We start from the raw sequence: 18,729 nt of genomic DNA on the forward strand, positions 1-18,729 counted from the left end.
AAGAAAATAAGATTTTTACTTTCCTGCTAAAACCCTGTCAAAAGCTCTATATTCCCCTGTAAGCCTTGTATTGGGGAAAAAACTGATGCAAATCATCATCATAGAAGAAACTACACTGCTTACTTAAAGATGCATACTGCTAAAGTCAATGCTGTCTAGTGACCTTTGCTTACTTGACATATAAACTATTTTCCTATGTTTGTTATGGCATGAAATGCAACTGCTTCATGTTCTAATTCTTTAGGGATTATCTAACCTTTCCATTAGATCGTAAGCTCCTTGAAAGTAAGCATAGTGGTTTTTGTGTTTTATCTTACTCATACCTATTAGTTGACAGAACTTAAACATGTAACAATTCCTGTGTGACAGTTTCTCTGTTTATAAAGAGAAGACAATGATACTTGTATATTGAAAATATTTAGCACAGTGTTTGTTCTTAAGTTGGGATTCAATACATGTTAGTTCCTTTTATCCACATATCTTGCATATGTGAGCAAATAGGCAAATACTTGAAGATGAGTACAGGAATGATTAAATGATAGAAATGTATGTAAGCTGAGTTTAAAGTTTACTCTGGAAGAAACCTTGTGTATAAAGCCTCACATCAAGAGTGAATAGAAAAAAGCCCAGACAATTATCCAAAATCCCACATCTTACATATTAGTCAGAGAAGCCATCTCTTCCTAGATAGTGCAATGTGATAAGCTTTCATTTTTGGAAAAATCAAAACAATTTAATCATTTAATAATGCATCATGGGGTGAATGTAAATGCATTGGTGTTTTTGTGTGCAGTGGTGAGCTGGAGTGAGCCTTAGTAATTATATTTTAACTTTTTTTAACTACCTTTAAAAAGGAAAAAAGAAATACTAAAAAGGATTTAAACAAAAAAGCAATATCATTACAAAAATCTCTTGGCACAGTATATAGTATAATCCACACAAATTTGGTGTTTAAAAAAATGTTTTATTTGGGCAGTGAATGAAATATAATTATGCAGAGTATTTACTGCTGGTATTTCTAGCATTACTCTTAATTCCTATGATTATACAAACTGTATGCAACTCATCAAAAAGGACTTGGGTCTAATGCCTGGAAATAGGGAGTAGCTTTTAGCTCACTCATTAATTAGGGTTCCATTTGTTGTTCTATTATGAACTAATAATCATTAGTTAGCTTAATATACTCTCTGTACCTAGTTCAAACCTGTCACCCTTGGAATAAAGTGGGTCTATGGTGATAAAATCCCAAGAAAACACTATCTACAAAATTGTGGGGTTTTTGTGCATATATGTGTCTGATTTTGAAAAGAAACTATAAATTCACAAAATATAAAAGCAAGAAGCCCACTCAGGGGCTTATTTTGATTATGTCTGCAGAGATGATAAAGGCCTGAAATGAGACCATGGCAATGAAGTAGTGGGTCTGAGAGAGGTTTTTTATTGATTATGTAATTATAAACATTATCCTTATTAATGAATTGGATGAGATATACTATATTTTTATGAACGAAGTTCACTGTGGGAAATATATCTACAAATTTATTTTGTTAATGGAAGACCTATTGCTTAAAAATGAACAAAATGAAAACAAAAGCCAGACAGGAAATGAAAACAAAATGAGTTACTTACAACCACATTGAAAATGAATGAACAGAACAGCCTTTAAGAAAACTGCACTATCTGATGTTTTGCTTTAAATTTAATATCTTTTTTAATCAAAAGTATACACTCACAGAGTTTAAAAAGTCAAATTGTTCTACATGGTTATAATATAAAAGAAATTGAGCAGTCATCTTCCTCTTCCCCCCTTATAACTGATTACTTTTCACTAGATATAGGTTTTCAACTCTTAGCTTTTATTTCCACAGATCTAAAAAATATGCTTATACTACTAGGATTCATTTTTCCTATTTTTATATTACTTGTTAACTTCCTACTATGGCAGATGATTCAGCTTTATTTTCTCCAAAAAACACACAAATTCTCTTCCTTCTCTGCTTCCATTGTATTTATAATATTTTTAATTATAGAAGCATTCATTTTGCATATTGTTATGACTGATTTATTTCCTTGGAATTAAAAATGACCTCTTTTTAAAATTTCCTTGGTTATCTTTGAACTATAGGTAGTCCATAACCATACTACTCTCTTCTAACATTGCAAATATCCTTTTAATACATTCAGACATAGCAAATAATCTGTTTATTATTTCTTCCCCCTTCTCTTCATCCTCCTCCTCATCCTCTTCCTTCTTTCCTCCCCATATTTATTTCTCCTCCCCCTCCCTCTACTTCTTCTTCCTACTCCTGCTCTTCCCCATCCCCCCTTCTCTTTTTTCTTCAAATCTGGAAGATTTGAACTCCTCCTGGAGCCTTCTGTCCTCTGCTAAATCTGGAGTACAACATAACTTTTATGCAGTTCCCTTTGAATCATCCTGGATATTAATTTCAAAATTCATTTTGATTCCCCTGTCCTTGCATTTCCATATCTTTATTTACATCCTCATTTTCTTAAGTATCTTCTCAAATTGCTTCCTGGAAAAGTGTATAAGAAGTTGCTTGTTAACATGTTTTAATGTCTCAGAATGTCTTTATTCTAATGTCACTCACAAATGATAGTATTGTTAGATATGGAATTCTATATTATAAATCATCTTCCATTAGAATCTTATATTGTAAATCATCTTCCCTTAGAATCTTAAAAGCTATGCTTTTTTTTTCTTTTATAGTTTTCAGTACTGCTGTTGAGATACCATTCTGATTATCTGAAACTATCTGTGACTGTTTGGTTTGTAATCTTTTGAATGAGACCAAAATGTGCTCCCATTTCTGGAAGCTTTAAGGACCATCTCTTTATCTTTATTATTGAAATGTAATAATATTTGCCTTGATGTGTTTATGCTTTCATTCATTGTAATGGGTATTCTGTGACCCACCTCAGTCTAGAAATGCATATTCTTAATATCTACCAAATGTACTTAAATTATTTCTTTCATTATTTTCCCTTTTATTTTCTTAGTTATCATTCTAATCTATCCTTCCTTCCTTTCTTAATTGTGAAGAATTACTTCAACTTTGGCCTTTTCTCTCTCTTTAAATATATATATGTATAGATGTACATGTATGTATTTAATCCAATATATAATATAGAGGTTATTGAATCTGAGACACAAAAATGGGATTATATCCATATATATCTTCTCCTACCTTTCCAAGAATAACATGGACAGTATTTATTTTATTTTACACATGTTACATTTCTTTTGCAATGATTTGGTAATTCTTGGCTGTCCTTTCATAGTTAGGAGGAGGTCCTAAAAACTTGATTAGAAAGGCTATGTACATTGTTGGGACTTACTGAGTATAGTGTTTCAGTGTATGGTGAGCCTGCTGTGATGGTTTCATTGAGAGATCTCCAACATCTAGTTCTCAGGTTTTCCTTTTCCTAACATATTAGTCTGTATTATTATTTTATATTTTTTTCTCTATTAACATAGATGACTATGATTCAGCTTTCAAGGGTCTGAATGAGATTGAAAACAATATAGGACCTAAAGAAAGGAATAGATTTTGTCCTTGAATAACCATTTACAAAAGGGAGTGTGTTTCCATGTACATGAAGACATTTGTACAATTGAGACAAAGAACTAGAGGAGACTTTGGAAAGAATACAATCCTCTAATTTTACAGAGAATTAAAGCAAGGGCCAGAGAAATGCAATCACTTTCCCAAGTCATACCCAGATCACCTGGCTTCTAGTTCAGTGGTTAGTCATGCATGATTAATTAAGTAAATGTCCCATATAATACCACTATATTGGGTATACAAAATAAATAACAATATGTCAAGTATGAGTAAGGTAATTTCGTATTATGTAGTAACAACCCCAAACTAAAATTTTACCTTTCATTTTGGGTACCTGTTCAGCAACATTTGCTCAAAAACAGGCAAACATACTCATTTGAAAATAAATAAATAGAAGTGAGAATTAGTTTGGTCCTTGAGAAATTTTTTGAAACCAAATAATATTAGCTTGGGACATAGAGGAATGGGGCTGGGGCCAAGTATAAAACAACAAAGCTTACCATTTACACATTAGTAAGATTAATTATTTTAATTGGATTTAAAAGGATTCACAGAAGTTACTGTATTTTCTGTTTCATTGTGTTCATTTGTTTTCTTGTTACAACCACCATGTCCCCTGTTAACTGTCAGTTCTCAAAAACAGATACCAATCTTGGTAAATTGGAGAAAATCTAGGAGTGTTAGATGTATGTGCCTTTACATCCATATAGGCCTCACATCATCTAGATGGATAATATCTTAAAATAACATTATTTAAGGATTTTCTCCCCAATGACAATTGACATTTTCCTTTAAGTATATCTAGGCAACTAGATTAACCTGTCATTACTACATAGAGGCTTCTGCCTTTTCTAAATAAAAAAGCTTTACTTGGGACAGTGATCCTAATTCAGTAAATCTTGGACAAGATCATGGCCAGTATGACACCTCACATCATGTTTTAGTTACAGACTGCATATGTAAAATGTTTAATACATTGTCCAGAATATTGTAGATATTTTGTAAATGCTGGATTTCCCTTTTTTTATTGATTTATCTGTTCCACCGGACTGCTACCTCTTCACTAGGGGTACCCCTGTGGTGTAGATATCATGTGGTGTGAGTCTGGCACATTGCAGGCATAGTACTCAATAATAGCTTATAATATTACTGCATCACCCTATATCAGCATCTTATTGTATGAAGTTTTATTTCTGGGATAGAGTTGGAGCTGTGGCCTAAATAAAAACAGCACAGAATAATGAATGAACGACACTATAAGAATGAGAATTCTCAAAACTTAAGTTATTTACATGAGAGCAAGAAGCCACATATAAAATCATCTTTATATAAATGCATTATAGTGATAAAAGATTGCTTACAATTAACAGGTTTTGAGTTTATTTAGGTCAGGGAACATGTCTTCCACTTTTTAGATAATACCCTAGTAATGCAAACAGTATCATGCTCCCAAAGGCAGTTTAATAAATGTTCAATTTGATTGTAATTGTCTCTGCCCTTTTGTTAGGCAGAAAGACAGACATGAGCTGGGTGGAGAGAGAATAAAGCCAGTATTGTCCACTAAAAGGAAATCAAAGAGTTAACCAGATAAAACTAGAGTGCCAGAAAAGACTCCCAGAGTTAATGAGTTAAAGTTTCAAAGGCCAGGAGTGACTTGGAATGTCTGAATATTCCCCAGATAGAGAAAAGTCAAGCAGTGACTTCTCTGCCCTACCTCATGAGGTAAAGCAGGAAAATGGGACAAGGATCATGCCATTGTGAAATTTACTTAGCCTGCAAATAAAGGCCCACTTATTCTTTAACTAAACCTATATGCCTTTCTTCCTCTTCTTCCAGCCCCTTAATCAAGTAACTTTGTAACAAGGACCAGGATGGATCCAGACCAACACAGTCATCTAAATTACCCTATTCTTAGCGTGGAGCCAAGATGGCGGTGAGTAGAGCAGCAGAAATCTCCTCCCAAAACCACATATATTTATGAAAATATAACAAAGACAACTCTTCCTAGAATAGAGACCAGAGGACACAGGAAAACATCCAGACCACATCCACACCTGCGAGAACCCAGTGCCTGGTGAAGGGGGTAAGATACAAGCCCCAGCCCGGTGGGACCAGAGCGCCCCTCCACCCAGCTCCTGGCGGGAGGAGAGGAGTTGGAGCAGGAGGGAGAGGGAGCCCAGGACTGCTGAACACCCAGGCCCAGCCATCTGCACCAGAGCGCAGACACAATGCGTGTGTGGGGTCCTGGACACTAGGGAAACAGGACAGCAAGACCGGTGAGAGGGTCAATGAGGCTGGCGTCATAGGACAAAGAAAAGTGAAAAGTGAGGGGCTTTTTTTTTTTAATTATTTATTTAATTTTTTTTTGTTTTTTTGTTTTTGTTTTTGTTTTTTTTGGCGAGTGCTTTTTGGAAGTCTTAAATGGACAGGGACCGCAAAACCAGACAGAAGCATCCAGGGACACTTGTCCAGAGGCAGGGAATCTGGGGATCTCTGGGCACTCTAAACCTCTGGGCAGCAGGGAGCATGGAGGCCCCTCACGGAGATAAATAGACTCCCTGCCGCTCCCGTTCCAATGCGGCTCCATCATTTTGGAAAAGCAGCCCGAGCCAGGCCACGCCCACAGCAACAGTGGAGATAAACTCCATAGAAACCAGGCAGGAACCAGAAGTCCGGTCTGCGCGCAGATGCTCAGCACAAGCCACTAGAGGTCGCTGTTCTCCCAGGAGAGGAAGGCCAAAAACCAACAAGAAGGGAAGTTCTTCCAGCCGTCACTCGTCCCAAATATGCAAATGATTTCTGTCACCATGAAAAGGCAAAATTACAGGCAAACCAAGATCACAGAGACAACACCAGAGAAGAAGACAGACCTAACCAGTCTTCCTGAAAAAGAATTCAAAATAAAAATCATAAACATGCTGACAGAGATGCAGAGAAATATGTAAGAGCATTGGGATGAAGTCCAGAGGGAGATCACAGATGCCAGGAAGGAGATTACAGAAGTAAAACAAACTCTGGAAGGATTTATAAGCAGAATGGATAAGATGCAAGGGGCCATTGATGGAATAGATACCAGAGAACAGGAACACATAGAAGCTGACATAGAGAGAGATAAAAGGATCTCCAGGAATGAAACAATATTAAGAGAACTGTGTGACCAATCCAAAAGGAACAATATCCATATTATAGGGGTACCAGAAGAAGAAGAGAGATAAAAAGGGATAGAAAGTGTCTTTGAAGAAATAATTGCTGAAAACTTCCCCAAACTGGGGGAGGAAATAACCAAACAGACCACGGAAATACACAGAACTCCAAACAGAAAGGACCCAAGGAGGACAACACCAACACACATAATAATTAAAATGGCAAAGATCAAGGACAAAGAAAGAGTTTTAAAGGCAGCTAGAGAAAAAAAGGTCACCTATAAAGGAAAACACATCAGGTTATCATCAGACTTCTCGACAGAAACCTTACAGGCCAGAAGAGAATGGCATGATATATTTAATGCAATGAAACAGAAGGGCCTTGAACCAAGGACACTGTATCCAGCACGATTATCATTTAAATATGAAGGAGGGATTAAACAATTCCCAGACAAGCAACAGTTGAGTGAATTTGCCTCCCACAAACCACCTCTACAGGGCATCTTACAGGGACTGCTGAAGATGGGAGCACTCCTAAAAAGAGCACAGAACAAAACACCAAACATATGAAGAATGGAGGTGGAGAAATAGGAAGGGAGAGAAGAAAAGTAACTCTAGACAGTGTATATAACAGCTCAGTAAGTGAGCTAAGTTAGGCAGTAAGATACTAAAGAGGCTAACATTGAACCTTTGGTAACCACGAATTTAAAGCCTGCAATGTCAATAATTACATATCTTTCAATAGTCACCCTAAATGTAAATGGACTGAATGCACCAATCGAAAGACACAGAGTAATAGAATGGATAAAAAAGCAAGACCCATCTATATGCTGCTTACAAGAAACTCAGCTCAAACCCAAAGACATGCACAGACTGAAAGTCAAGGGATGGAAAAATATATTTCAGGCAAATAACAGAGAGAAGAAAGCAGGGGTTGCAGTACTAATATCAGACAAAATAGACTTCAAAACAAAGAAAGTAACAAGAGATAAAGAAGGACACTACATAATGATAAAGGACTCAGTCCAACAAGAGGATATAACCATTCTAAATATATATGCACCCAACACAGGAGCACCAGCATATGTAAAACAAATACTAACAGAACTAAAGGGGGAAATAGACTGCAATGCATTCATTCTAGGAGACTTCAACACACCACTCACCCCAAAGGATAGATCCACCGGGCAGAAAATAAGTAAGGACAAGGAGGCACTGAAAAACACAGTAGAACAGATGGACCTATTAGACATTTATAGAACTCTACATCCAAAAGCAACAGGATATACATTCTTCTCAAGTGCACATGGAACATTCTCCAGAATAGAGCACATACTAGCCCACTAAAAGAGCCTCAGTAAATTCCAAAATATTATAATTCTACCAACCAACTTTTCAGACCGCAAAGGTATAAAACTAGAAATAAATTCTACAAAGAAAACAAAAAGGCTCACAAACACATGGAGGCTTAGCAACATGCTCCTAAATAATCAATGGATCAATGAACAAATTAAAATAGAGATTAAGGAATATATGGAAACAAATGACAAGCCCCATCTTCTGTGGGATGCAGCAAAAGCAGTCTTAAGAGGAAAGTATATAGCTATCCAGGCACACTTGAAGAAGGAAGAACAATCACAAAATAATAGTCTAACATTGCAATTATTAAAACTGGAAAAAGAAGAACAAATGAGGCCTAAAGTCAGCAGAAAGAGGGACATAATAAAGATCAGAGAATAAATAAACAAAATTGAGAAGAAAAAAACAATAGCAAAAATCAATGAATCTAAGAGCTGGTTCTTTGAGAAAATAAACAAAATAGATAAGCTTCTAGCCAAACTTATTAAGAGAAAAGGAGAATCAACACAAATCAACAGAATCAGAAATGGGAATGGAAAAATCATGACAGACTCCACAGAAATACAAAAAATTATTAAAGACTACTATGAAAACATATATGCCAACAAGCTGGAAAACCTAGAAGAAATGGACAACTTCCTAGAAAAATACAACCTTTCAAGACTGACCAAGGAGGAAACACAAAAGTTAAACAAACCAGTTACGAGCAAAGAAATTGAAACAGTAATCAAAAAACTACCCAAGAACAAAACCGCCGGACCAGACGGATTTACTTCGGAATTTTAACAGACATACAGAGAAGACATAATACCCATTCTCCTTAAAGATTTCCTAAAAATAGAAGAGGAGGGAATACGCCCAAACCCCTTCTATGAAGCCAACATCACCCTAATACCAAACCCAGGCAAAGACCCCACCAAAAAAGAAAATTACAGACCAATACCCCTGATGAATGTAGATGCAAAAATACTCAATGAAATATTAGCAAACAGAATTCAAAAAGACATCAAAAGGATCATACACCATGACAAAGTGGGATTCATCCCAGGGATGCAAGGATGGTACAGCATTCGAAAATCCATCGACATCATCCACCACATCAACAAAAAGAAAGACAAAAACCACATGATCATCCCCATAGATGCGTAAAAAGCCTTTGACAAAATTCAACATCCATTCATGATAAAAACTCTCAGAAAAATGTGTATAGAGGGCAAGTAACTCAACATAATAAAGGCCGTATGTGATAAACTCACAGCCAACATTATACTGAACAGTGAAAAGCTGAAAGCTTTTCCTCTGAGATAGGGAACTAGACAGGGATGCCAATTCTCCCAACTGTTCTTTAACATAGTACTGGAAGTCCTAGCCATGGCAATAAGACAAAACAAAGAAACGCAAGGAATCCAGATTGGTAAAGAAGAAGTTAAACTGTCACTATTTGCAGATGACATGATATTGTACATAAAAAACCCCAAAGACTCCACTCCAAAACTACTAGAACTGATATCAGAATACAGCAAAGTTGCAGGATTCAAAATTAACACACAGAAATCTGTGGCTTTCCTATATACTAACAATGAACCAATAGAAAGAGAAATCAGGAGAACAACTCCATTCACAATTGCATCAAAAAGAATAAAATACCTAGGAATAAACCTAACCAAAGAATTGAAAGACTTATACTGTGAAAACTACAAGTCACTCTTAAGAGAAATTAAAGGGGACACTAACAGATGGAAACTCATCCCATGCTCGTGGCTAGGAAGAATTAATATCATCAAAATGGCCATCCTGCCCAAAGCAATATAGAGATTTGATGCAATCCCTATCAAATTTCCAGCAACATTCTTCAACGTACTGGAACAAATAGTTCAAAAATTCATATGGAAACACCAAAGACCCCGAATAGCCAAAGCAAACCTGAGAAAGAAGAATAAAGTAGGGGGGATCTCACTCCCCATCTTCAAGCTCTACTACAAAGCCATAGTAATCAAGACAATTTGGTACTGGCACAAGAACAGAGCCACAGACCAGTGGAACAGATTAGAGACTCCAGACATTAACCCAAACATATATGGTCAATTAATATTTGATAAAGGAACCATGGACATACAATGGCGAAACGACAGTCTCTTCAAAAGATGGTGCTGGCAAAACTGGACAGCTACATGTAGGAGAATGAAACTGGATCACTGTCTAACCCCATACACAAAAGTAAATTCAAAATGGATCTAAGACCTGAATGTAAGTAATGAAAACATAAAACTCTTAGAAAAAAAACATAGGCAAAAACCTCTTAGACATAAACATGAGCGACCCCTTCTTGAACATATCTCCCCGGGCAAGGAAAACAACAGCAAAAATAAACAAGTGGACCGCTTCTCGGCCTTTTGGCTAAGATCAAGTGTAGTATCTGTTCTTATCAGTTTAATATCTGATACGTCCTCTATCCGAGGACAATATATTAAATGGATTTTTGGAGCAGGGAGATGGAATAGGAGCTTGCTCCGTCCACTCCACGCATCGACCTGGTATTGCAGTACTTCCGGGAATGGTGCACCAAAAAAGAAAGGAAAAAAAAAAAATGAACAAGTGGGACTATATTAAGCTACAAAGCTTCTGTACAGCAAAGGACACCATCAATAGAACAAAAAGGAACCCTACAGTATGGGATAATATATTTGTAAATGACAGATCCGATAAAGGCTTGATGTCCAAAATATATAAAGAGCTCACCCACCTCACCAAACAAAAAACAAATAATCTAATTAAAAAATGGGCAAAGGAACTGAACAGACAGTTCTCCAAAAAAGAAATACAGATGACCAACAGACACATGAAAAGATGCTCCACATCACTAATTATCAGAGAAATGCAAAATTAAAACCACAATGAGGTATAACCTCACAGCAGTAAGGATGGCTACCATACAAAGGACAAACAACAACAAATTTTGGCTAGGTGGAGAAAGGGGAACCCTCCTACTCTGCTGGTGGGAATGTAAATTAGTTGAACCATTGTGGAAAGCAGTATGCAGGTTCCTCAAAATGCTCAAAATAGACTTACCATTTGACCCAGGAATTCCACTCCTAGGAATTTACCCTAAAAATGCAGCACTCAAGTTTGAAAAAGACAGATGCAGCCCTATGTTTATCGCAACATTATTTACAATAGCCAAGAACTGGAAACAACCCAAGTGTCTGTCAGTAGGTGAATGGATAAAGAAGATGTGGTACATATACACAATGGAATATTACTCAACCATAAGAAGAAAACAAATCCTACCATTTGCAACAACATGGATGGAGCTAGAGGGTATTATGCTCAGTGAAATAAGCCAAGCGGAGAAAGAGAAATACCAAATGATTTCACTCATCTGTGGAGTATAAGAACAAAGGAAAAACTGAAGGAACAAAACAGCAGCAGAATCACAGAACCCAACAATGTACTAACAGGTACCAAAGGGAAAGGGACTGGGGAGGATGGGTGGGTATGGAGGGATAAGGGGGAGGAAGAAGAAAGGGGGTATTATGATTAGCATGCACAATGGGAGGGGAGAAAGGGGAGGGCTGTACAACACAGAGAAGACAAGTAGTGATTCTACAACATTTTGCTATGCTGATGGACAGTGACTGTAAAGGGGTTTCTGGGGGAAAACTGGTATAGGGGAGAGCCTACTAAACATAATATACTTCATGTAATTATAGATTAATGATAACAAAAAATAAATAAGTAAATAAAAAAGAAAGAAAAGGGTGATTACTCCCTGATAGGATAAAACTAACTGTAAATCAATGATTAATGCATGCTTTAAATATCCTTAATTTTGATCATTTAAAGGGTGTCAGATGATCAGCTATGGAAATACATTTTTCTGATAATATTCCTTTCTCTTAAAAAAAAAGCAGTTCCTTTGTGGTGATCTCCAATAAGTTCTTCAGAGTGGTATAAAGGGCATATCAAAGTGTGGGCAAATTGTTTGTTTGTGTTTATACAGAGGATCAAAGCCTAATTTGTCTACCCAGAAAAAGAATTAAGAGACAGTAGGAAGAACTTCCAACATCAACATTCTCTGGAAGAGTCATTCCAGAAGATGATCATCAAAAAATTTCAACAAAGATCCTTGCACTGTTGCAGTTGTAGCTGCATTCATCCCACCAGTTCCTGGACTTGCCATTGGAATGAAGAAGGAGATATCTAAGCTGGCCTGTGCATACAGTAAAACAACAAATTTGACTGGATCTATACTGTCGGAACTCAACCAAGAATTAGGAGAAGTGCAAGTTGCAGTGCTCCAAAATCTTGCGACTATAAACTATCTACTGTTAAAAGAACATATGGGATGTGAACAGTTCCCAGGAATGTGTTGTTTTAATTTGTCTGATTTTTCTCAAACTATTCAAATTCAGTTAGACAATATCCATAATATCATTGATAAGTTTTCACAAATGCCTAGGGTGCCTAACTGGTTTTTTTGTTTTCACTGGATATGGCTGGTAATTGTAGGTCTGCTTTGGTTATGTAGCTGTATTCCTATTATGTTAATGTGTGTATGCAATTTAATTAGTAGTTTAAAACCTATGCATGCTTATGTTACTCTACAAGAAGTTATGTCAAAAAAATAATCAATCTTTCCATGTTTTCTTCCATCTGCTACTTCCATAGCTTTTCTTCTTCCTTCCTAATTACAACCCTTAAATAGAATTCATGCCTCATATCGAAATTACCAAGTATCATAATTCTTCCAAGTGGTAAAGATACCTCAAGACAAATGGTGGGCATAGAAGCCACAGGGCATAAATCTGCAAAGAAGTAAAAAGCTAACCTTTTCAAACAATATTGCTTCTCTCTCACTTACCAACTTTACAATTCCCTGTATGGCCCCGGAAGATGACTGGTTAGCCAGAGATGGGTAAGATTCCTCAAGGGAGGAGCAACCTAAGACAGGCACAGTCACAGGGGGGCCATCAGGTGAGAAATTGGGGATCAACAGAGGTGAGGCTTAGAACCTCACTCCCCCCTGTTTTGAGAGAAATCTTCTGCATCCGTGGATGTTTTGTTGCCCTTGTCTAGCTTGGATTAATACTTAGTCTTTAGGCACACACCTGATCATCTACATTTGCCCTCTTACAGCACTAAACTATGTTTTCTACCTTTATCTTGCATCTACCTACCACTTCAGCATTTTATTAAATAATAATAATAATAATATGGGAGAAATGTGGGATTCACATATAAATCAAGTATAAAAATCAAACGAATATTCATATTTGACCTGATTGTTTATAGTTCATAATGCGTGATCAAAACCGAAAGTTTCTGTGATGACTGCCCTTGCACTGTTCACCATGTAAGAACTTATTCACTATGTAAGAATTTGTTCACCATGTAAGAACTTATTCACTATGTAAGAATTTGTTCACCATGTAAGAACTTATTCACTATGCAAGGATTTGTTCACCATGTAAGAACTTGTTTGTTATGCTTCAGAAGATTGGAGACTGTTGAGAGTTAGGTTTGAGGTTGATTAATGATTGTGCATTGAGTCCCCTATACAGAATTTTATTGTTGTTAAGAACCATTTGATCAATAAATATGAGAGATGCCCTCTCAAAAAATAAATAAATAAATAAATAAATTACCCTATTCTTAAGACAAAACTTCAAAGAAATTATGAATCACCTGTATATATCATGCCTTATGCTGATTCCTACACCGAAAAGCCCTATATAACCCCAGACCCTGAACACTTAAGTGTGCCTTCTCTGATGTTGCCTGAACTCCCCTTTCTTTGAATGTGCATCTCTCTCTGTTCTACTCCAGATAAGTAGGGAGGGGCTACTGAGAACTCTGATTTGGGTTTGCAAGTTCCTGTCACCTGGGTGACCCAGACAGAACTGCAGCTGTATGATCATTCTCTTTAGTAGCCTGCATGAAAATGTCTTTTCTTTGTCTTTGGGAAGTTTTCAGAACGTAATCTCACTCCATCCAGTGCTCTGTGGCTCCGCAAAATCCTGGGGTAGTATGAGCTTAGTTCCCATGCCATGCAGATACAAGGGGAAATAGGAAGCCAGGTGACCCTGAGCTTTAGAAGTTGGCAAGGGATTAGCATAATGCCAAGCAGCAGTTCAATGATCTTCCCCTTCCTCTCTGGTTTATTCAAGTAAACCTGCCTTTGTCTACCTTGACTCTAGCCCTCTACTCCCTTGGAGTATATTCAAATAAAACTTTCACTCTGCTTCACTACTATGTGTCTGCTCTTCAATTATTTGTTGTGGCGGGGACAAGAACAGAGAAGAACGAACTCAATCCTCAACACTTTACAAAAAACTGCTAAAATATTCACTTCTCAAGTCAGTTATCTTCCCTCTAGCTCATATAAACATGCACTAACTAAAAATCTAATGTTTCATGCAATACACTATATGGATTTGAAAAGGAAAATATCATGAACATAATGAACAAAAGTTGTCTGTTAAACTTTGTGAATCTTGTTAGTAAAGACTTGTGGATAGAGTAAAGCAAAGAGGTATTTCTGACCATATTCAGTACCTGCTTCTCCTATTGTTCTCTTAAAACTCTGTGTCTTATCCACGAACTTCTCAAGTTCATTTATGAAAAACTTCTCAGATGTCATTGGTTTAAACATACTTGTTTGTCTGATTGTATTGTATGTAAATTCAGTTGTGAATGGAATGTTTATGACATGTAAGAACAAAAAAGTAGCTTCATTTATCTTAACTGTGTGATAAAATTTTTGCATAAAATAGTGAGTAATCTACCACCCTGGCCCTTGATGGCTAGAAAGCCCAGAAAAAGGCCTTTTGTGCTTGTTGACTATTCACTAGGTTTAACAAGTATATCAGTGGTCATTTTTGAGGAGCATCAGGCCGGAGACTGGGTATAACTGTTCTATTTCACGTGTGCCTTATAGCAGTTTAGCCTCAAGGTTTCACTAGACACAAAGTCATTAAGGTCAATGAGAAAATTCAATAAAAATTTTGCATGTTGAATATCTAATATTTTAGGATATATTGACAATATAAAAATGGTTATTTCACTCAAGTGTTTCACAGGCTAGAAGAGGAGACAGAAATATAGACAACAAATGTAGAATTGACAAGTAATTACTAGAAGGCAGACTCTGAACAATAACATAATAGAAACACAGATAAAGTATAATGTGAGGCAAGAGAATAAAGAAATTAACTCCAAGGGGGAAGGCTTAAAGGACGATATATCTTTGAAACTGGTCTTCTAAAGGTGGGTATGAACTTGACAGTCAGAGATTAAGTAGAGAAATACATTCCAAGGGGAGGGAATAGCATGAACAAAGCAAAGAACCGAAGAAGTACTGTGCAAAGTGTCCAGAGTCAAGGAGAGGATGATCAGAATACAGGTTGAAGATGCAGTTTGAAACAGATTATGGAGATTTGAATACCATTATGAAGAATTTAGATATTATTAAAAGGAAACAGAGAGAAAAAGGGAATGGCATGATCAATTTTGAAATTTAGGAAGTGTACTGTGATAAGACTATAATGGTTTAGAATAAATAAGAACTGGAGGCAAAGGGGAATATTAAAATAGACCCAAGCATGAAAGAAGGTCATGAAAAAGGGATGAATAGGAAAAGGAGATGTGAAAAATATTGTGCAGTTGAAATCAATAGAAAGAAAGTGTTCAGAGGTCAGTATCAACACATCTAGCATAGAGAATGGCAACACAGAATAAAAGAGAAGCAACTGGATCCGATGCCAAACTATTTTGGATGAATTGAATATAATGAAATAGATAATAAGGAGTCTCAGGTGAGAGCAAATGGTCATTAAATATCAGTCCACTTGATTCCAAGACAAATTTCAAATCAAGGGCTGGTGAACTTAGTGGTATTCCTTGTACAGACATAAAAGACTGCTAATAAACTACAACAACAGTTGTGGGATGATATCTTAACTTTTTGAGACACTTTTTTTGAAAGATCTTTAAAAAGATAAGTGAATTACTGAGAAAATACATGAGAAATATTTTTCATTTAAACTTAAACATTTGGAGCCTACTTAAACAAATGAAGTGCAAAAATTTATTAGTGGGCATGGATGGGAAATTTTGCCAGGGAATCAGAGATTTGGCAGGAAGTTCTTCATATATTCAATTGTTTTTTGCTTTTCAAGTATGAGTCATCTCATGTGTAAAATCAGAAAAAGCCCAAAGCTTCGTTTTGCTACATGCCAAGAAATAGGACATTTTTTAGTGATAATGTACATATTTCCAGGCATGGCTAGTATCTGAGCAAAATGCTGAGGAATATGTAGGGGGCTTCCAGGCAGAATTAAGGATTGTGGCCTTTTGGATACAGGTTACAGCATGTGCAAGTGCAGTAGGTGTTTGTAATTACATTACAATCACAATATTAGCTGCTGGTGCACTTTTGTGTCCAATTTCCTGGTTATTGAAATTGAGTGATTAGAATTCACTCTTGCACACTATGGTGCCAAGAGAAGAATAAATGTAACAGTTGCACCCATAGCTGCAGAGAATTATAATTCTAACTGTACTAAAAACACGTTTTCTTTAGAAAACCCTATGGATATGAGAAGGCATAAGTAAAAGGGCAATGTGCATATTTACCCTTCCATAATCACTGTCTGATGGCAACTGGCATTGGAAAGGGTGACATTTCTTATAGACAAGAATGCTTTCCAGTAAGCAGTGACCATCAAGTTTTATGTTTCTAATGCATACCTCCTCAATCATAGCAACTGGGAGGAAAAAGCCTACATTATTAACTAATTAATGCTATTTTTAAAAATATATCAAATTCTCAGTGGCTCATTCAAAAGCAGATGTTTCTAGACAAACCTCTCTTGCACAGTTCTCCCCCAAGCAGTAACTCAGACATCTAAGCTCCTTCTATTTAGTGGTTCTGCTATCCCAGAGGGTGTCATCAGAATACTGTGCACTAGGTGATTCATATTCAGCCAGCACATTCAGGTTAGAGAGGAATTGAGAGGTAGAAAGAGAGAGAGAGATCATGAGAGATCATGTGGGTTTTGAGCAATTCATTCTACAAATGTCATCCATCATTGCCTATATTCCATTGGTCAGAACTAGTCACATACCACTACCTCGTTGAAAGAGAGCTGGGAAATGTCATCTTTTTGTATGTATATGAGCACAAGGAAATGGTGTGGAGACTGGATTCCCAGCACATCACAACAGGACATGGTTTATATGAAATATAATTATGTCCATGGGGAAAAGCATAAAGTATCCTGATTAAAGAGGAATATTTCAATATAACAACTACATGGGCTGTTTTGTAGAGTCAGGATTGAACTATTTTCACATAAAATGAGAAAGAGCCATCACAATTCCTCTGTCAGACATTCAGCCTATGTAATAGTGACACAGTCAAATGAGGACACTGGGCTAGTTTAGAGACTTATTGTTTTGACTTCATCACTAACTCTTTATGTGACCTCTGGTACAGTTATAGCTATTGTAGTCTATTCCATCTGTAAAGTGAACCCACTAATTATACCCTTTATATTTCCCAATTTATACAAGATCCTTTTGCTATACTTAAAAGTAGGAGAATGCAAATAATATATTAAACCTCACCTGCCAAGTGAGAATACCTCCTATGCCTTTCTTATTTGCTATAAACTCTAATTTCTCTCTGGCTTCCCTCCTAGTGTAAAAGAGTAATTGCTGAATACAATATGGCTGGCTGACAAAGAAGGCTTTATGATAATTTGTGAAAATACTATGTATTTTCTTTTCATTACCCCCAGAATGGACAAATGAATACTTTACAGAAGAAGGGTATATATCTCACAGGCCATGTCTACTGAGAGATGCTAAAGATAATAAAATAAGAGGTGGAGATAAATTTTGTTGTAGCAATCCCCAGATAATTTGTAGTTCAAGACAAAAGTATATCTTTCAATACTGGAAACAAAGACAATTAAATCTGAAAGTAGAATAAAAATGGACACTTTCCCCTCATTCTCCTCCTTCTAGTTTATTTTTAGCACCATTTTTATGCCAAAATCTTCATGAAGCAGAGTATCAGAGTTTCATATCAGCCTATGCTAAATACAAAATAGATAAAGAGTTACTAAAAACAGAAATTAAAGTAGCATCTGAATAGGTATCACTGACAGAAATCAAATAAATAATTGACCTTTTGAGATGAGGCCGTTATTTATTTTTCCCGAATATTTCAAATTCATTTTGTATCATGATTTTCATTTGATTGTAAGATTTTGAAAGAGGAGAACTTTCTGTGAGGTAAACATAAATTTTGAAACCACAGAAAGGTCAGGCTATTGAATAATAATGGTCTTCTCAGGAATATCAAAGTGAGATAAACATGGTCAGCCTAAGAAAATTGCCAGTATTTCCATCAATTTAATTATGTTTGAAAATATAATTATTAAGCAGCACTTACCAGTTAATAATTATATTAACATTATTACTAATCAATATTAAATCTGCCAATTATTGCTACTTCATTGGTTTGAGTTGGTGGTATATTTTTCTAAGGATAAAAATAGAGCCTCTCAATATAACCTGGTAATTTAGACTAATTCAATATTTATTTATTGGATACCTGCTGAGTGTATAGCAGTACA

At 36.2% G+C, this 18,729-nt stretch overlaps 1 non-coding gene across 1 annotated transcript; it reads left to right on the forward strand.

Annotated features, from left to right (window-relative positions):
• The first annotated feature begins 10,463 nt into the window (after positions 1–10,463).
• On the forward strand, positions 10,464–10,654 carry LOC130682059 (U2 spliceosomal RNA). The gene has a single exon (XR_008995381.1). It is a non-coding gene; the product is annotated as a U2 spliceosomal RNA (small nuclear RNA).
• The last annotated feature ends 8,075 nt before the right edge of the window (positions 10,655–18,729 follow it).

Source organism: Manis pentadactyla, chromosome X (genome assembly GCF_030020395.1).
Source record: "Manis pentadactyla isolate mManPen7 chromosome X, mManPen7.hap1, whole genome shotgun sequence".
In the NCBI taxonomy this organism is placed as follows: Eukaryota; Metazoa; Chordata; class Mammalia; order Pholidota; family Manidae; genus Manis; species Manis pentadactyla.